The sequence below is a fragment of the Labrus bergylta genome, chromosome 20, assembly GCF_963930695.1.
Source record: "Labrus bergylta chromosome 20, fLabBer1.1, whole genome shotgun sequence".
Lineage (NCBI taxonomy): Eukaryota > Metazoa > Chordata > Actinopteri > Labriformes > Labridae > Labrus > Labrus bergylta.
Genome location: NC_089214.1, coordinates 2,247,514 through 2,268,986, shown reverse-complemented (window position 1 = coordinate 2,268,986; position 21,473 = coordinate 2,247,514). Strand labels below are relative to the sequence as shown.

At 44.0% G+C, this 21,473-nt stretch overlaps 1 protein-coding gene across 9 annotated transcripts in view; it reads left to right on the top strand.

The window, feature by feature from the left end:
• The first annotated feature begins 6,304 nt into the window (after positions 1–6,304).
• Positions 6,305–21,473, top strand: part of dlgap1b (discs, large (Drosophila) homolog-associated protein 1b) — a 108,715-nt gene continuing 93,546 nt past the window's right edge. For all 9 annotated transcript variants that reach the window (XM_065948619.1, XM_065948622.1, XM_065948624.1 and 6 more), the window contains exon 1: positions 6,305–6,487. The gene's annotated coding sequence lies outside the window, so the exon portion shown is untranslated. The remainder of the gene's footprint in view (positions 6,488–21,473) is intronic.

The following is a 21,473-nucleotide window of genomic DNA, read 5'->3' as shown; positions in this document are numbered from 1 at the left end:
TGAATTCCTTTTGTTAAGTTTAGGGAAGTGTGAAAAGCACAAGTCTCACAGATGGAAATGTGGGGCCCGAGCGAGGATGGCATGACGGAGGGCAGTCGCATGAATGTGGGGAAATAAAATACCTGTAAGTGCAGCCCGTTGTGTTCAGAGAGACGGAGAGAGAGCTGTAGATTTCAGAAACCCCGATGGGTGCACAGAGCTGTTCCATGCATGTGGTTAAAAAGTACTTTACACGGTCGTTTGTGTAAAGCAAATAGGAAGTGGACCTTGTAGACTCACGCATGAGCTGAAACAGCTTGTATCATTTATACGTTGGTGTTCGACTGCTGTGTGAAGACCTTTTTTTTTTTTTGAGTAATTCCTCAGACTCCATCACTCATCAGTTATTCAGCTTTAAATCCACTAAAGTGCATTTGAATGGACTCGATCCATGGAGGGCTTTAATACGATTAGTTCATCCGTGTGTAAAGTGTCCCCTCGGTCCTTATACGACCAGGCAATGACCATACGCTCACACACACACACACACACACACACACACACACACACACACACACACACACACTTGACTGGGTCACATAAACACATTCAGTATGCTGCAGCTGTGATATCAGCATTTCTAAGTTTTTTTTTTTTTTTTTGAAACCTCATGGAAAAAGTCGTTGTGTATTCCACCCCCTGCGTCTGAATTATTCAGCTTCAATGCCGTTTCTATTCTTAGTGCTTCAGTGTTTGGATGGCTGCATTAGAGCCTCAGTATACAGTCTGCTTTATAAACAAAATATTTGTTAATGTAAGGCCTTTGTTCAAACCAGGCCTATTAGCGAGGCTCTCTCATGTCAATGTTTTATTTAAAGAGCCCATATTCTGCCCTTTTTGGGGTTTGTATATTTAATCTATGTTCCTACTTTTGTATGTTCACAATAGATAAAGTTTTTAAAAAGTGTCTGTTTTCATGTACAGCTCCTCCTTGCTCCCTCTACGCTCTGAGTCCGTCAGCTACACTCTGTTGAGCCCACACTGTTAGACCCCACGTGGGCCAAGTCTGCTCTGATTGGTCTGCCGATCCGCTCTGTCGTTATTGGTCAGTTGCTCAGCACGCTTCTCGGAAATTTCAACATGAGCTGCTGGGCCACAACGAGCCAATGGGCTTAGATCAGTGACATCACACTGACAATGACATCGCACTGACACATTTTTATCGGGGGGGGCTAGAACCGAGCGTTACATGCAGCTAATGCTACAGCTAACAGGAGGACGTAGGAGAAGCCGCGTTTCTGCTGACTTTGAATTTTTGCACATAGATGTGCCTAAACATGCACAGGACACTTGGACAACACACTAAAGAGCAGATAAAACCAGAAAAAGCAGAATATGGGACCTTTAAGAGGGTCAGCAGCTTGTTCCTTCAAAATAAAATACAGACTTCTCCAAAAGTGAAGCTGCTTCATTGTCCCTTCTGGGCCTCCATACATGTGTGGTGGTGACTGTGTCTGCAGAGACTCTGTCCTCTGATTGGACCTTCATGTTCTGCTTTGTTCTGGTTGACTGGGGATGTTTCTGTGCGGAGCTCCGCAGCAACCTCCGGTCTTGAAAACTGAAGCCAATGCGGAAGTGCAAAATCCTTCAGTTCCTCGAGTGTCCACTAGAGGGCTGGCTGCAGGAACACCGGAAGTCAAATACACATGACAGGCAAAAAAGTGGATGTGGAGTTGGTCTGCTTCCTGTTGGATTGGCAGGCGATAAACACCGGCGGTTAGCTTGTGCTAGCGTACGTTAGCTCGCAGTGTAGCTACAAGCAGTAAACGTACACACTACGTCCTGCAGTGAGGAGGGGGGGCCCAGTTTGAATGTTGTGTTTACAAACTGCAACGAAAAAAGCTTTGACTCCACCTTTAATAAAGATACATAAACCTTGTATATACTGTATATATATATATATATATGTATATATATATTTATATATATATATGCATGAGCACATGGTATGAATTTTATAAAGTGCCTTTGAACAAACTGGAGAGGGATAAATGTTTAATCCTGTTATCTTTAACAAGCCATGACAAAATGCAACATCTTAGATCTTCTGCATAATGAGCCATCTCCTCACATCGTCCGCTCTTCATATCAAACATGTGCATACCTAACATTAGATATTTACATGTCACTCGTCAGCCTGGAATTAATTTTGCTCCAATACAAAAAGCGGCTCGAATTAAATCAAAAAAAGGAAAAAAAAAAGGATAGAGTCTTCAAGGGAACATCAAAAGGTTTGCAGGCGTCCCTCAGGGGCCGCTTCACCATCGATCGCTTGAAAATGCAGGGTGGGAAAAAAGCTCTGAGAAGCTGATTCTTTTACGACTACGCCTTCCTGCTGATCTCTCGAGTCTGAAAGTGTTCTATGAAGATGCAGCAGAAGAAGGGTGACTGGCATTAGTGGAAGAGATCGAAACAAGGTGACACCTCCTGCAATAACAAGGCATCTACAACATATATTTATTTACATTTGAGACGTTCTTATCGTTTTATATTAACCAAATATGCTAAATGTAACTCCACCTGCAAGTTTTTGATGTTTCAAACTGATTAAGCATCTGGCTGTCATTGCCATGGCAGCATCAGCAGAATGTTTAATGATGAGGAATGATTAATAATTCACATTATTAGGGCTCGTGCATCATCTGCCAACATCATGTAATTAATTAAATTGAGCTATTCAACATTACATGACTTAATTGGCAGCGTTAATATATATCTATATATGTAGTTTAGTGCTGACGTTGACATGCAGAAAATGATTTGTACCATGACATAAATTCACTAAAGAGGCTTCTTCTCCGGTGTCATGAGACGATATCAACCATTTGTGAGATCTGGGAAACTGTCAGGAATAGATTTAATGATCGCTGTGACAACAAAGTGATCTCACAGTTACTTTGCACTCTCTGTGTCATCTTTCATATGTTTGCAACTACCTCCTTCACTGTGAATTATTGATGGATAGCTGGCTGTTGCATGTTGAGCCAGAGAGAGAGAGAGAGAGAAAGAGAGAGAGGGGGAGGGGGGGAAACGTGGACTGGATCCTGGTTTGGATTTGACAAAATGCGGAAGCATTTATCCTGAAAGCAAAATGCTTTAAAAAAAACACTTCCATTCTTGTGAGCATTTTTATTTTTTATTTGATCTTCTCAACATGCATGACACTTCCATCTTCTTGGATTGTGATGATGTAGACAACAAAGCCCCCCCCGAGGATCATTGGATTGGATTTTATTTTCTGTGTACTTTTCTGTCTCTGCCCCCTCAAGACACATTTTTGTGAGAGCCAATTTTGGCGGCACACTTTGATGTGTACGGGCTTGCATCATGACTGTACTGTACTTGCGAGATGCTGTGACGCAAATGAGATCACACATTCCTCCTGAGGGACTCACTGCTGCAGCACAAGACCCCCCCCCCCACCCCTCCCTTAAAGACACCACACACCTCCTGAATATAAACCTTAAAGACACTGAACATGCCTTCTTGTTTACGCCCATGGATAAGAGAGGAAGGGGGGGGGGGGTTAGTTTTTTTTCTTCTGTAAGGACAACTCTCAAAGGTTTTCTGCAGTCAGCCTTCGGTGATATTTTCAGTGTTCCCAAAAAGAAAGCAGTGATTAATCTGCGGATCAGTCAGGATTAAATCTTTATATTGACAAATAAAAGTCAAACGGGAGCATGGCGAGCAGAACACAAATCCATTCCTGACACGGTTCACCCGCAGCCCTCCACTAGTTTATTTGCATACATTGCAAATGTGACCAACACTGATTACAGCTCTGATTATTCTCTCTCTCTCTCTCTCTCTCTCTGCATTGTGAATTGTGCCCACGAGGGAATATCGATCCCATCGACACACTCAAGCAATGCCTCTATTGACCAACTGCCACCAATAAATTGTTGATTGCTGGTTGATGGAAACGCTTCAGGCTACAGTGGATCCCTTGATGGTGTTGCAAAAGACGTTTATTTATCTATTTATTTTTTTATTAAACCAGGAAAGATTAAAAATCTCTTTGTCAGAGTTTCACACAAACAACGAGCAGACAAAAAAAGACATGGTTAGACATTAAAAGACACAAAATCACAAATTTAAACAGAAAGTGTTTGTCAAGAAGATCCACAAACACATGAGGGAGAACATCTGCAGCCAGATGTGTCGGCCTCCAAGTTGTCTAACATCCTCTTTAAATCCTCCAATGAGAGCAGCTTGTTAAGTCTCAGCTCTTTTTTTTGATTCCTTCAGAGTAAAAGGAGCAGCAAACTTAAACACTTTTCTCCCTCAGTTCAGTTCTGACTTTTGGAACAGACGGTAAGAAAAAGGTCCTGAGACTGAAAACTATAATGCTGCATTCATGTGGTGTCGGACACATCGGAAAAAACAGTCTCCGAGTTGTAAAATGTACGTCTGTTCTGTTCATGTTCTAAAATAAACACTTGACATCTCAAAGTCATGTGGAACACTCTCCAGTAGCCTAGCAGCTGTAGTTGCCAGGGTTATGTCATTGAAGTGTGCGACTGGTGTTAGATGAAGGCAGCCTGGCCGGCACAGAGGCTGGGGGGGCGGGTTCGCTGGTTCTTCCTCTCTCTCCCCCAGCAGAGACGCCTCCAGTCTTTAATCAGCATCACTGCACGAGAGAGAGACGTGTGAAGTCTGAGTGATAAACCTGCGTGCTCTCTGATGTACAAATGTCTTTTTTTTGTGGAGGTGGAGGTCTGACTGAGTACCAAACATGAACTGAGTTGCACTTACATGATAGGCTGCCATATTGTGATTATCTATCAAATGCCATCTGACTGATACACATGTGTAAAAAATGATTCTTCTTCACGGCGGTACGGTTGGCTAACTGTTCTGTCGAGTTGAGTTATAGAACATGTTGTAGCTTAGCTCGTAGGCTACATTTTACATCTAGCCTCCAGCCATTAGCGTGCACCTCCAGTCAGCTCTGTGACTTAATTAGCCTATTGATTTATTGCACCATGACAGGGCTCAATACTACTTCATTTCAGTGATGATTTATCTGCAACACCGTCAACTGTAATGACAACGACAGGTACGCTCTCTCTTTATGGAATAGAGTGGACGAAGACTGAGTGACGTCCCCCGTCTGTTCCTGCAAGGGGCGCTGGAGTCCCATCGATGGCGGCCTCCATGCTGGAAATGCTGTCTCAGTCTAACTTTCAGTCAACCTAACGACCGGCTGAGAGCTGGAGCTGAGGCGGGTTTTAAACCTCCTGACAAACCGTTACACCGCGCCCACCTGTCAATCAGGTCAGCTACACGCCTTATTGTGAATAACTCTTATCCTTCATCAAATCAAAACTGATGAGTCATCAAAACATTCACCCCCCGTACAGTGTGTGTCCATGGAGACATGAGCTAATCACACCTATTTGGTTTTTTGAACCAGGTTGTAAACATGTTCATCTCTGCTGTAAAAACAGGCTTTTTAGAATGGGTGTGTATGTGACTTCCTGTGTTTCTGCAGCCAGCCTCTAGTGGACACTCGAGGAACTGCAGGATTTTGCACTTATGAATTACCTTCATTTTTCAACACCAGAAGTTGCCTCTTGGTCTGAACCAGGTGCAAGACAAACAGTGAAGATACTCAGAACACAATCAAAAAAACAAACAACAGACGCGATTCATACAATCAGAAATAAATAGTATTAAAATAAAGAGTCTACTACTACCTGTCATGATACATTTAGTTGCTATCTCGGGGAATATTTGGTTTAATTCATTAGTTACCTTTAAATTTACAAATGATCCCTGCACTCATGTTCATTTCATTTGTCTGTCTACTCGCCGTTATATTGAATAGTTTCTGCTGATAACATGTCTACACTCATGCACTTTAACTTCAATACTGTCTATTTACAACTCTGTTTTTGCACATTTACATTTAATCTTCCATATTTAAGACTAGTAATGCTAAGTTAAATCCTGGTTGTATATATTCACATTCTTAGTTTTGATATTTTTAGTGCTTATTTACTTTGTATTTAATATTATATTGTGTTTAGATTGCTAACATTGTGTTTTTTGCTCATATTGTGTGTTTGGACAACCTGCTGCTGTAACGCCACAATTTCCCAGTTTGGGATCAATAAAGTAATTTTATTCTATTCTATTCTATTCTATTGAATGTGCAAAGTGTTGAGCTCCAGACTGAATCCAGACAGCAGCAGACTCCATGTCGGACTTTCACTCCCTCCGTTCATGTGAAGCGCTGTTTCGTTCAGTGATGCCTCTGCAGCCCACAGACGGAGCGATACAGAAAGATACTACAGTGTGTGGGGACCCTAACCATCCAAGTGACGTCCTATATCATCAATCCTGACTTCCTTTTTTTTTCACAAGGCAAAGAAGCAATTTCAACTAAATTCAGAGGATTACTTTCGAGGTGAATCTCGCTCGGACTGTCTGCGGTGTTGACAAGGTAAGGGCGCAAAACCCCGCTAATTGTTTTTCTCCTTTCATTCATTCTGCAGGGAGGGATTGTTTTGCACTTGTCTTGCCTTAAAACAAATGCATCTTTTTAAAATCCTAACCCCCTCCGGCAGACACTTTCCCCCTCCTATGTGCAGTCCTGAGCGTCAGGTATGTGCACCGGAATGTGCATTGAGTGTGCACATGCCTATAACTTTATTAAGAACCCGGATACTTAAACACATTTGATTGCACGGTTTGTTAAAGTTCTCAGTTTGTATATTCCCGTGACAGCCGTCCCCTACCTCTTGCCTTAAGTACATTATCCAGACACCCTCTCCGTGCGCCTCCAGCCGAGTTTTGCAAATGCGTCTGCGGCGTTTTAATCGGTGCAATTATAGGATGCAGAATTCTGCACTTAATCAAACCTTTTCTCCCCACACTGGACAGAAATCTGAAAACAGCCTGCTGCCACTTGTGGGGGGTTCAGGATGCATTAATAAGCCAGCAGCAGAACATGTGCCACCACATCGCTCTCAGTCCAAAGGCTTTGAGGTGTTAATCTGACCACATCTGCCTTCTGAAGCCTGGCAGGCTGCAGGGCCAACTCATGACTACTGGGGCACAATACTCTGTTCTTACAGGCGTGTAAAATCTGCTCTATGTGTCTCGTCCTCACCTTCTTTGGATCCGGCTCTATGTTGCATTTGGTCTGCTGCACACACACACACACACACACACACACACACACACACACACACACACACAGACAGCAATATGTGACTGAGGTCATTAAAACACAGCCACAAGTAGTATGGTCGCCATAAACGAGCAGCATTACATCTCTTAATGACTCTATTGACTAACTCCAGCTGGGATGTGAACGGATCACTTGTCTCATGTTAATGCACAACCAGTTGGTCCACCAGAACAAAGCTGTTAATGGCTCCTGGTGTAGATGGAAATTACATGCTATTATTACAGCGTCTGTAATTATTGTTATGTGTGTGTGTGTGTGTGTGTGAGAGAAGGGGCACTGAGCCAGTTGGGGAAAATAATGCAAATGTTAATCTGAGGTGGATTCAAGGAGAATAGGAAGGCGGAGAGGTCGAACAAGTATATGAAGAGAGAGGCAATTTAGCAAAAATGAAAATAGGCAGGAATGGGAATATCGACTGCGAGCTGCAGGTTACACAGATCGTCCAGATTTAAAGGTGATATGCTCTACGATAAGAGCCATATTTTAATGATTTTCTCTCTATCGTCATTTCTTGCCGACTCCAAGTGAACAGCGGTGCAAGAGGAACATTTTTGCATTCTCTTATCTCAAAGAAGCAGCGAAGAAATCCCACAATCTGTTGATCATCCTTTGCCGCCTGTGTCACTTCCGTAAAGCATACTCATCCCCCCCCCCCCCCCCCCCCACACACACACATTAGAGACCCTCTGCATCTCGCTCATATGACTGCCTGCAGATGCTGGAGCCATCATCATCAGCAGCCTTTTTTTTCCTCATTGCCTGTCAGATAATGATGGACTCTGTGCTGAACTCTCAACCTGATGCTCGGCTTCATTAGCTACCTGAACTGTTATCGGCTCCCACTGGCTTCCTCCTGTATCACCTTTATATACCTCAGCCTCTTCCCAGATGATGACAACATAAGATCGCCTCTCTTTACATCCCATGTTTTTAGCAGAAGGCTGATCCTGCTCTTTAAACACAGCCTCAGCTGCTCGCTTTTCCACAAGCCGCCTGTGGAATATTAAAAAAGCTTTCGAGTGCAGATAAGGGGCTGTTGAATATTTTAAAATCTCTGTGTATTTTTTTCACACTTCTTCCAAGCCTCTCCCTCTTTGCTGTGCAATTATTCACATAATACTTTCTGGATGTAAATGTGTCGTCAGCCCGGAGAGACGCACCGAATGGATTTGTTTGTTAGTCTCGTCTTTGAAGCCCATGGAAGCCTGAAATTAAGAAGAAATTCATGAAAGGACCGTCAGATTTGAAGCAGCCTGAGGGGTTAGATGAAGGAGGCCAAAGACAAGCCGTGGCACAAATATTGCTTTCTAACACCCTCGAGGTGGCTACGATGAAAATAAGGGATTATGACGGCAGAGGAGATTTTTTTGCTATGCACGGGGATGACATAGCTGTTACTCATAGCTTGTCCCCCTCAGGTTTTATTAGCAAATGGCCAGGAGTCATGATGTCGTAATGATGCCCGATGAAGACAGCGATGATGAGTCAGCTGTAGCAGTGTATTCTCAGATGTGCTGTAGCTCCAGGCGGTGTTCTTTTGTTTTGTTTGAATTTTAATTACGCTGCACTGAGCCCCGTCCCGTCCCTCTACGTCTTAGTTTCTTCTCAGCAGTTCACTTACAAGAACAAGGACACCTTCTGTTTTTCCGAGGCGTCTCGCTCGCACTGACAACACATTTGCTCGTCTGACTTGAGGGGACTCTTCGAGCACTTCCGCGGTTGCTGAGGTGGGGTTGTATCGGAGCTGACGGTGGTCCAAATTTCATTTCTTCAGCTTTCCTCCTGTGAACTTTTTTTTAAGTGAAGATTGGAGAACAAGCTGTTGTGCCACCTCAGGGAAGCAAGTGGAGAAAGTTGAGTTCTGAGTGAAGAAAATGTGTCCGTCTGTGTTCACACATGAAGCTCCTCCTGAGCTTCATGCTTTCTGCACGTGTGAAAGCTCTAAAAATGAGTTGTTGCTGGTACCTTTGCTGCTTCTAAAAATTGTGTGATTTCCCGCCCTGCACGCTCAAATGTTACAAACAGTTTTTATTCCATCACAGTCACAACGTTTTGGACCAGAAGCTCTTCTTCAGGTGATCATTTTTCAGGATTGATCCTTAAAAGGTTTTTCTCTTTCATTACATAAAAAAAAACAAGCCGCCCCACTTCCTTAATCGATGACTAGAACTCATTCCAGGGTTCAAAGCCATCACCCAAACTTCATTACACATACTGATGATGTCTTTTTTTTTGCTGCACATACAGAATCTGCTGGGGGGGATTTTCTGTTTGTGCAGCAGCTTTCAAGTCACAGCTTCTGAAGTTCTGATAAAGAGCGTTGTTTACCACTCAAGCAGCAAGCCCTTCATTCCCCGCTCATGCCTGCAGGACTTACAGGAGTCGACGCCTCGGGCTTCCTGTCTGTGTCGATAGTGTTTGTGTTTCTGCACACATCATAAACGCACTGAGGTGTGCAGCATGTCTTAAGTCTGTAGAATATTTCAGCTCTGTCAAGCCCTGTCCATCTTTTCATTAGCGAGGAGATGCTAACAGCCATTTCTTTTTTTTGTCCCAGTGACACTGAGTCCTGTTTGTGTGTGTGTGTGTGTGTGTGTGATGGCATCCGTGCCACAGCCTGCCCTGTTGATTCGTTTTGGTTCAATAGCCGTCCTTATTATTTGCCTTTCACCAGAAACTAGAGCGCTCATTTGTAGATAGACAGATATACTGTAGACCTGCGTTTGCAAGGGGACAATGTCAATTCTGGTGGGAGAGGAAGTGAAACAGGGGGAGAGAGAGGCATGTTTGTATGCCTTTCAGCTTTTTGGAGCATGCCCTGACTGTGAAAGGCCACAGCCATTGTTGGGTAACATAATCCACCAGGGAGGCCTTCAGCCAGACGCCCGGGGAGGACTGCCTGTACGCACACTTCCTCTCTCCCTCAGTACAGATGCACATCCCTCTCTCCAAGCTCGGATCAGCTGCTGAATGCAAAGCACTTTTTAAGTGTAATTGTACTTCTGTAGCAGTGAGTGATAGTGCCCACGTCTCATTATTGTTACCATTCTAAACACCAACTCTGCTCGCTCCCTGCCTGCTCTAGTCCGTCCCTATTGATAGTGCTTTATTCAAATATCCTGCTCTGAAAAGTGACGGGCTGAATGGAGAAATAATTCCTGTGGGGAAACTCATCCTCGAGATAACTCTCTCCTCTCTCTCTGCATGTTTTAAATAAAGTGTCTTGAGTGCCTGCAATCTCATCTGATGTCTAATATAGACAGCATTAACCGTGATCCAGACAGATTGTTTGATTTTAATACACTGCCAATATAAAAGCCGGCTACTAATATGTATATAAGTACTTCAAGACTATTGGAAACGTTTGCTTCATGTTGTTTTGATTAGATTTAAAAAAGCTAGAATCCAGTTGACAGACCGGCCCTGCATGCACAGACACAAGAAGAGGGAGACGACCTGCGACGGCCGGGTCAGTGTGACTTTATTCACTGCCAAGAAGCGCTGTGCCCACAAAGAATAACAATCATACTGTCATTTAAAATCTAACAGGAGTCATGGGCGCTGGGTGGGCTAGCGGTTGTGTGGAGTGCACCTTGTATAGAGTCTGTAGTCCTCGCCTCTGCGGCTGTGGGTTCAAATCCGACCTCGGCCCGTTGCTGCATGTCATCTTTCTTTTCTCTCCTCCCAACAGTTCCTGTCCAATAAAGAACTTAAAGTCTTTCTATGTGATTTTTCACACTTAAATGTAGAAATCAAGTCTATCCTCTGAAAATAACTCTGTGAGTCATGACTGTCTACAATGGGTGTAACACCCGAGTCCCACTGTCTGTGATGTTTTCGGAGTTTTCAGAGTCCTATCTTCACTTTGTTTACATCGCCAGGACGGCCGGCTGACTCCTCCCCTCCTGTATAAAAGTTGTTTAATTGAGGGACTAGAGAAAAGAAGAATAACATACTGTACTCACTGCTTAACTGTGTTTCTAGATCACGCTCATTTCAGGTAAATTTACATGCAGTGTGAAGATACCAGCATAATAAAGATCGCTAGCATTAGCATGCTAACACAACAATGCAGCGAGAGTTGTTTTGGTTTCATGCTGGTGCTCAAGGGCGACATCTGCTGGATCAAAAAATCACATATAAAGCCTTTAAAGGTCACATATTCACACTTCACCATGTTTCTCTAATATGTGTCCCTAGTCCTTCTACAAACCCCCCCAAACCAGGAGCCTCCACTAGTCCTATAAGCTCTAAACAGGGTTTTCCCAAAACGAATGCAAACATGGTTTTAAGCCTGAGATGCAGCGAGCCAGTGGAGGAGAGGACGGTGATGTTTTTGTATCACAGCTTGTGTGCAAAGTGAAGCCAGAGACTCTCATTTGCATGCAGACTGAAGCTTTAGGAAAGTCTGGATGGCCCGTCTAGACGAGACTGACAGTGATGAGTCGGAGGGGCTGATGCCTCTTTTGAGGAGATTTTGACAAGACCTCCGTGTTTTGTCAGGATGAGCTGAAGATTATCGCGTCCATGTACCACTGTAATCCTGAGTGATATATGCTCTTTACCAAAGTGCACAGAGCTCAGTGGAGCCCTGTTTGGCTGTACGGCTTCTAGGAACCAATAAAAATAACCAAGCCAGATGTAAGAGTTTTATATCACAAAGTGCTCTGTACTCTTGTAGGGTGACTATTATGTAGACAGGAAAATAGCTTCTGGGTGTCCTCCTCCTCCTGAGGTACGCTGATATATTATTTCATCTCATTTACTGACTTTGTGACAATCATCAACCCACAGCTGGCTGAAGTGATAGGTGGAGGATAAATGAGCCACAATCAATGTGTCATGTGAACTTATTTAACCTCACAGAGCACAGGTGAACGTGACATTATCAGCGTCTTCTCCCTCTGATGACAAATTCTGCAATCCAACGCCGAAGTAAGTTTAATTGCTTAATTGGAAAATGTTTATTTGGAGCAGAATAATTCTGAGTGAAAGAGACGTCTAAAGCAGTAAATACAAAGCTCATTTACATATTTAAAGATACAGACACAGAAACAGTCTGTTCTGAGCAGGGCTGAAATAGAGGGGTTTATAAACATGATCAAATACAGGATCAGAGTGGATTCAGAACAAGACACTTCACACACATGTTTTGAGGAGCTCTGAGACTTATTTACACTGAAGAAGAAGAGGAGGATATGTCACCGTCAAGAGAAAAAGAGTTTTGAACATTTGAATATTTCTCGGTCCATGTCCTATTGTTTACGGTGAGAAGGCAGACTCAGAGGGCAGAACAAACACCTAGCTGTGGGAGTGTCACCCACCTGGGGGAGGGGCCACTGCCCTTTGTGATGTCATGAAGGGAACATCTCCAAACAGACTGTTTGAGCACACATTTTCTGAAAAGTGGAGCAGGCAGAAGACGGAGAGGATGGACTTTTCTCATCATTAGGGGGTTTGCAGACGGACTAGAGACACATGTTAGTGTTAGATAATATGTGACCTTTAAAACAGGAATGTTGACCTTTGTGTCAAATACACGAGATGTGATGAGACAGCGTCACAATAAAGGATTCCCTCGGCTTCACCAGTGGATTGCTTTAGATGTAAAACAGCATTAGTCAGCATATCGGGTTTGCAGGTAGCGTTACAGACCTCATTACAGCCAATGAAAAACTGTTAATGAAGATAATTATGTTGTGTGTTTCATGGCCATCATAGAAAACATCCTGAGCTCAAATAGCACAATGATTCTTTTTTTCACTCCCTCCTCCATCACAGCTTTGCTCGTATCATGTTTTCCACTGGATAGTGAAGCAGCTTGTTGCTCGCAGTGTCAGTTTGCTGGGGATTGGCTCAGCGCTGGAGCGAGAGGGCTCCTCTTGACCTGCCAGCATCGCTCCATGCCGCAGCTCTCTGCAGTGGCCCAGAGCTGCTGGCCTGGCTGCCTCTCAGTGGCAGTGACAGGAGAAGGAGGATGATGATGAATCAGGGGGCATGACGAAGATCTCCGCAGCTCTGACTCCTCTCTGAGTGGACGAGCGTTGTCACGCAGCAAGAGACTGAGAGTGTGTTCCCAGTTACATTCAGCCATCTTAGAGCTCACAGGCAAATGTGGTTCCACAAAGCCGGGGCTCAGAACTGTTCTCAATGACCGGGTTTTCTACATCTTTGAAAGAGTTTAAGGGTAAGTGACGCATTTGCAAATTGCTCATAACATATTATTTTATTAGCAAACATCAGAATTAAAGGAGCAGTATGTAACTCTGACACCTAGTGTTTAAAACGGTTACTGCAGTCTACATTCTAAATATTGTAGAGAGCTGTCTCCCCCCCCCCTCCTCTCTAGAGTCGCCATGTGGTGGACTCTGAAGCTTCAGTGTTTATCCAGCTCTGCATGGGTCTGTAAACCTTTCTGTGTTCTAACCTCTCTCCATTTTTCAAAAGCATCTCCAATATTGATCCTAGTTTGAGCACGTTTCTGCTCGTGGAGCTTATTAGAAACATGCAGAGGCTTTTTAGGTCGGGTACAATCACTTCTATCTGAACCACTTCTCTTGCCCGCTTCCATCGCTGCAACACCTGTTGACCTGATAACTGCTCTCATATCTGACAAACCGAGTGGTGTCAAAAACAGCCGTGTGGTGGGGGGTGCCTTAAAAGCTCCTACCTTCTCTGGTCCAAACAAATCCAGAGCATTCAGGAGCAGAATCTAAAGTTAGAAGGAGGACATACTGGCTGCTGCATTGTTGTCAGAGAAGCCAGCACTTCAACATAGCATGTTTCCTTAATGATCAGATAGTAAGATGCCTTTATCATTTCACTCTCTACACATCTCACTGATTGGACCTTTAAGTAAATTCAATAAATTACATATTTGAAAGAAGACCTAAGAATAGAATCCACATTTGTTAGCTCTCCACAGGAGGTCCAGTGACTGAACATCAAGATCAAGGGAAGCCTTCCGAGAGCTCAGCTTGTGTTTATTTAAAGCAAGGAGATTTATTTAAGAGCTTGTTACACAGGATAAGCTGCAAAAGGTACAGTTCTAAATGGAGTAGAGAGGCCTATTTGTGAAGGTCCAGAAGTGCCTGGCTTTAAGTGGCAGGCTGCGAGATGAATAGAGGCGATAAGCAGGGAGGGGGGCAACTTTAACAATGGGTATTTGAAAGGGAAGATATTTTGTGATGACAGCCTTTAATTGATGTCATCACTTTCCAATGGACTATACTATGAGGTTTTTATTGAGCTCATCTAAACGCTGACAGCCCTCTGTGGGTTCAGAGAAAGTATGAGTTGAAGGATGGCCTTAGTCGAATGAAAGCCGGAGCAGGAAATCTGATGAATCTACTGCTGAATCCCCCCCCACCCCCCCCCACACGCCTTACAGGCTCTCTACACGAGCCGACTTTGATCCCGTCTCTGACAACAAGAGCCCACAGGAGATCGTCTGAGGCGGGAACTGACTTTAGAACGCTGTTGTTTTGGATCAAAATGGCGTCTGAAACAGAACCATAAGCCCCCTTCACGTCCCTGATTTTAATTGGGAGAGAGACCCTCAAGCGTATACTGCCAATCCTCCCCAGTAGAGGAAACCGCACAGGGAACTTTTCCTGCAGTGAAATCTTGGATCTGCTCGACGTCCCTCTGTGCCAGCGTCGAGCGCTCGCAGCTCTTCTGTCTCCTTCTGTTGAGACCGAGTCTTTCTGCTGTTTCTCTTTTGTATAAGCATAAATCAGGATGTTTGTACACGAGTGATGAGATATGTATCTTAGACGTGTCCCTGGCTGATTAGATATGAAGTGAACGTGTCCTGTCATTTGTAAACATGCATATAACATGCAGTAATCTTGATATGGCTGCTTGATCCATAGGATTAGTCTGGATTAGCAGTGCTATCCAATTTCCCATGACAGCAATATTAATCTGTTTTTGAACTAATGATCCTGTTTGGGAAAAATATTTATCCTCACATTGAAGCGACTGCAACCCTTCTGACCTGACGCTTAAATAATTGATAAACAAAAATAAAAAAAGAGGCGGGGGGGGGGGGGGGGGGGGGCGGGGTCTGGATGGAATCATAAACATGTGCTGGACTCTTCCACAGCCCCACAAACAGTGAGGGATGTCCATGTGAGGAAAGGCATGGCCCGAAAACTCTGCCAGATTTCATTTCACGCTCTGCAGAGCACAGCCTCTGAGACGGTGACATTTACATGGCCCTCTCTATACCACCGCCAGTTGCTGCAGGCCCAAGGCGCTGGCTAAATCAGGCACAAGAGCCAGCGGATGAGGAGGCGACGGGAAGCAGGAGAACACTGCAGGAGAAGGCCGATGTGCTGTGCAGAAGGAGAACACAGTGTATACGGGCGAATGTCTAAATATAATTGACAGTCACCTTTAGTATAAATATCGTGTTTTGAAAGAACATGCATTAAGGCAAATACATGAAGTATGGAATAATAAATCATTATTTGTATGTCCCTCCCCCCTCTACGCTCTGCCAATGAAAGGCGTCTGATCCAACCTTCACAACAGGATTCTAAGTCTCTGACTAGACTCTTCTCCTCTGTCGCCCCCCGGTGGTGGAATGAACTTCCAAACTCCATGTGATCTGCAGAGTCCCTCTGCACCTTTAAGAAAAAGCTAAAGACCCAGCTCTTTATGAATACCTACTAACTTAATGATGATGGTCTCCATATTATTGATGATGATGATGGTAATGACGATGGTTTTTGTTTGATAACGACGACTTATAAGATGGTTTCTATACTGATTAGAGCTCTCAAGAACTGCCCTCAATGTTGTGCTTTGCCTCTGGTCACTTCCTGTCAGCACCTGTGTGTCCAATCAGACTCAAAGCTGATCGTTTGCTCTTACTGACATTGTTCCCTTTTTTCTAGATAGAATAGAATAGAATAGAATAGAATAGAATAGAATTACTTTATTGATCCCAAACTGGGAAATTGTGGCGTTACAGCAGCAGGTTATCCAACACACAATATGAGCAAAAAACACAATGTTAGCAAATCTAAACACAATATAATATTAACTACAAAGTAAATAAGTACTAAAAGATATCAAAAATAAGAATGTGAATATATACAACCAGGATTTAACTTAGCATTACTCATCTTAAATATGAAGATTAAATATGGAAGATTAAATGTAAATGTGCAAAAACAGAGTTGTAAATGGACAGTATTGACATAAGTTAAAGTGCATGAGTGTAGACATGTTATAAGCAGAAATTATACAATATAACGGCGAGTAGACCGCCAAATGAAGTGAACATGAGTGCAGGGATAATTTGTAAATTTAACATGTGCAGAACAGATTATAGTATGGAGAAACAGATATTATCATGATGACAGTTCTCTGCTCACATGAGGTGAGCTTGCTTGTGTTGTTCTTACTCTCTGATGTACGTCGCTTTGGATGAAAGCGTCTGCTAAGTGAATTGTAGAATGTCTGTTTTGACCGAGTTACATCATCTAAAGTTTCTGCATCAATCTCATATGGCAATAATGAATTGGATCGACAGACGATCTTCAATTATGGATTTTTGTGGCCATGAATCGAGTTTGCATATGCAGACGTGTGTATGCAAATACGATGGCACAGGGTTAGCATGCATAGTTGTTTTCATGGACGTAGCGTTGCACTGCGGTTTGATACATGGATGCATGTAGGCATAACTAAAAGTCGATAATTCGACATGGTCTTAGATCTGGTTTGTGCTGAGCCTCAGCTTCAGACGAATGTTGAGAGTGGCAAAGCTGGAGCATTCCCCTGATTGAGAGGGGTTTGGGGGGGTCTGTAGGGACTTGGGTTAGTTGCAGACCAAAGTATGGAAGTTGTTCTGGTTCCTGGAGAGGTGCCAGGTCACTTCCCAGGTACGGCCAAGCTGCCCTTGAGCAAGGCACCGATCCTCCAACAGCTCTGGCACACTCCCTGTGTAGCAGCCCCCACCCCCCCCCCCCCCCACCCCGCCCACTCTGATTACCCTCCATTACTACTGTCTCTAAATAACAGAGTATAAAACCATTATTTCCCATTTTTATTTATACAATAAGAGTCTGCAGAAATGCCAGAACTGCTCGGGACCACATGAGGAAGTCACCTCTACCTCTGCACCTACATTCTGTATTCACATACTGTCCACTTCTGCACTGACCTTTGTGCATTTCTACATTGTTGTGTTACACATGTGCAAAGCCTTCGACTCCCTCAAAATGAGCTCATTAAGGCAAACCGTTACACAAACAATCGCACGCTGAGCAGTATTATTGACTGTTAGTGGGGGGAGGGGGCAGTTGCTCAGTCAGTGAGACCAGCTTTCCTCAGGATTATCTGCTCCCATCTACTAACCAAAAGGTCAGTATGAATGCTAGTTAACCCCTCAACGACATCCACACACTTACTCTCTAATCTGATCGTGTCTCTCCATCTCTAGTAGCTAGCTGCTTTCACCCCGGCCTGCATGAGTGTTTCACTCTTTAGTGAGCTCCATATTGGCTCTTTTCTTATGGATGACACCCCTCCATTATGGGTTTCCCAGTAGGTTGAAGTAAACATGCAGAGCAGCTGCATATGCTGAGCTGTTTCTGGCTGCATTCAAAAGGAAACCCTTTGGCAATAGGAGACAGTTTCCTGCTCTGACACCCTTTACAGAATGCCTTCACAGGTCTCTCCGATACGCTTTTGAAAGAGTATAAAGACAATGCACTTTTTTTTATAGATTAAAACTTGCACAGGGCAACTTTGGCATCATTCCCCCTATGCTGTAACATCTGAGACTGTTCTGCTGCAGAGCCAGTTTGGTGCATATTCCCCTGCTCGTTTCAGCCTTCAAATCCTGGCGTTTGCTTTGTTTTGTTCCCTGGCACGAGTCACTTTGCTATGCTACTTTTTTCCCAGGTGGTGTGAAACTGTAGAGCGGTGTGTGTAAACACATCAGTCAGCGTGCACTGGGAGACCGGGAGCTGGATCAACAACACAGAGAGCTGTGGACCTGAACGTGACAGCCTTTCATTGTCAGCAGAACCTTGTTGTTTGGTACACAACATATTTCAGTGAAAATGTCGAGTGATGACTGTGACTGCAGCACGGTCACATGTAGGAGGGTGGAGAAGCAGATGGTCGCTATGATGGCAGTAGCTTGAGAGCAGGTGGAGGTCAGCAGAGCTACCACGCAGCCTCGACCGGTTCTGTTCGTCACGCCGCGGTGAATCAATAAGGTCTGTGGTGCAGATGAGTCCGTGCCACTAGTCCACGGGTGGTAAATCTAGCTACCGCGCTTACTAACCGCCGTAATGAGGTGGTAACAAAGTTATGGAATCATTAGCGAGCGTGTGTGTCCGTGGCAGGACGGTGAGGAAAAGCGAGCTCGGGGAGGTTACAGCGTGACAGATGGTGACTGTGTGTGTGTGTGTGTGTGTGTGTGTGTCTGTGTGTGTGTGTGTGTGTGTGTGTGTGTGTGTCTGTGTCAGTGTGTGAATGAGTGAGTGCTTGATGTGGGTGCTCAGGGTTTGTTTTTGCAAAAGAAACGTGGGGAAAAAAAAAAGCTCTGTAAATTTGATAGCTGCAGGGACATGACGTCGCTGGCAGTTGTTAGTTTCTCTCTAGTTTCACACACGAGGAGGTTCATCCGTCTTGGTACAAAAGAGGCTGTTTCTGTAGCGTGAGATTTACAACATGCAGAGTTATATTTGGACTATCTGTGATCGTTCATGTAATTCACCTTTTCCCACATTCAAGTCATGTGCTATTCATCTGAAACAATAACTCAAATGGAAAACAAACCAATCATCCTTACTTTCATTTGATTTAATTCCAGGATTATCTGATGGTTTAAAGAGACAATCATTTGTCAAATTAAATCTCAACGGATTACAGGAGCGGGCTCATGAATTGACAGTCATCACCATTGTTTCCAATGTTTCACATGAGACGTTAAAGGTGACATCTCCTCCTCCTTATCTTCAGTTTAAATAAGTCTCAGAGCTCCTCAAAACATGTGTGTGAAGTTTCTTGTGCTAAATCCACTCTGATCCTGTATTTGATCATGTCTATAAACCCCTCTATTTCAGCCCTGCTCAGAACAGGCTGTTTCTGTGTCTGTACCTTTAAATATGTAAATGAGCTGTGTCTGACCACGCCCCCTCTCTGGAAGGTCTTGGGTGTGCTCGGGCTTTCTCGCTCCATGTCCTATTGTTTCCGGTGAGAAGGCAGACTCAGAGGGCAGAACAAACACCTAGCTGTGGGAATGTCACCCAGCTGGGGGAGGGGCTACTGCCCTTTGTGATGTCATGAAGGGAACATCACCAAACAGCCTGTTTGAGCACACATTTTCTGAAAAGTGGAGCAGGTAGAAGACGGAGAGAACTTTTCTCATCATTTGTAGACTGACTAGAGACACATATTAGAGTTAGAGAAACATGGTGAAGTGGATAATGTGACCTTTAAATCTCTTCCTTTTATAAACTCTCCTTCATGTGACAGCGTCTTCTTCTAGTCTTTTAAAATGTTCTCTTCTACTTTACTCGTTAATGTTCTTTTTATTAATTTACTAACTTTATCCCAAAGTTCCTCCTCCTCCTCTTCCTTGTTTTATTCTTCGTCTCTGTTTAATCTCCTTTAATTGCTCTTCCAGCTCGTATTATTTTAATGCTCTCATTCAGTCAAGCTTTCTCTCATTTCTTCGCCTGTTTTTTTATTGCTCTCACCTCTTTTATCTCTTTCATCTCTTAATGAATGTTATCTGATTTTATTTTCTTTCTGCTCTTTTTATTGTTTCTATCTCTCTTATTATTTCATGCTGCCATTTATGGCCTTTATTGGTTTTAGCAGAGTGGGATGATTTTCTGGCCAAACCTAAACCAACTACCCCGTTGCATGAAGGGTGGAAAGTTTGAAGAGGTTGAAAAGCTGCAGAAATATTCTTTATGAATATTAACTTTATTAGACGGACGCGTTTTGACTTGCGGCCTCCGTCATCGAGGTCAACACATCGCAAACAACATTTAAATCGGTTAGGTGTGAAATGTAAAAAAATGGTTTTTCTTTGTTGAACAGGACGGCTGAAGAGAGACAGAACATATTGTGAGGAGAGAGAGTTGGGGGGGAGGGGCATGCAGCAATGGGCCAAGGTCGGATTTGAACCCACGGCTGCTGCCTCTGTACACAGGGCGCGCAACATGACCGCTAGGCTATCCGGGCCCCTTAGGTTTCTACCTCCTTTAGTTGCTAACATGATCTGGTCTCTTGGTCTCAGCTCGTGTTGTTGGGTTCTTCTGATCTTATGGTTGGTCTCCTCGTGCTGGTTGGGTTTAAGGTGTTGTTCTGTATCTTGTTGTTGGTCTTCTGGTCGGGTTGGAGGTGTTGTTCTGTATCTTGTTGTTGGTCTTCTGGTCGGGTTGGAGGTGTTGTTCTGTATCTTGTTGTTGGTCGTCTGGTCGGGTTGGAGGTGTTGTTCTGTATCTTGTTGTTGGTCTTCTGGTCGGGTTGGAGGTGTTGTTCTGTATCTTGTTGTTGGTCTTCTGGTCGGGTCGGAGGTTTTGTTCTGTATCTTGTTGTTGGTCTTCTGGTCGGGTTGGAGGTGTTGTTCTGTATCTTGTTGTTGGTCTTCTGGTCGGGTTGGAGGTGTTGTTCTGTATCTTGTTGTTGGTCTTCTGGTCGGGTTGGAGGTGTTGTTCTGTATCTTGTTGTTGGTCTTCTGGTCGGGTCGGAGGTGTTGTTCTGTATCTTGTTGTTGGTCTTCTGGTCGGGTTGGAGGTGTTGTTCTGTATCTTGTTGTTGGTCTTCTGGTCGGGTCGGAGGTTTTGTTCTGTATCTTGTTGTTGGTCTTCTGGTCGGGTCGGAGGTTTTGTTCTGTATCTTGTTGGTGGGTTCTCTTGCTTTGGTCTTAGCTTTGTGTGTCAACGCACTTTGTAAACCCGAGTTTATGCAGGTGCTATATAAAAAGTTCTTCTTCTCCTTATTATTATTCTAAAGCACATGGATGAAGTGGTGTAAAAAATGTTTAGTGCAGCCATAAATCACCATGTTGGCTGTAAAGACAGAGTGTGTGTGTGTGTGTGTGTGTGTGTGTGTGTGTGTGTGTGTGTGTGTGTGTGTGTGTGTGTGTTTGTCGGGGGGGGGGAGGCAGAGGAGAGGAGAGAAAGTGTGATACGAGGCCAAAACAGTACTGATGCCAGGGTGGAAGGCATGACAGAAGAGGAAGGGAGGGAGAGAG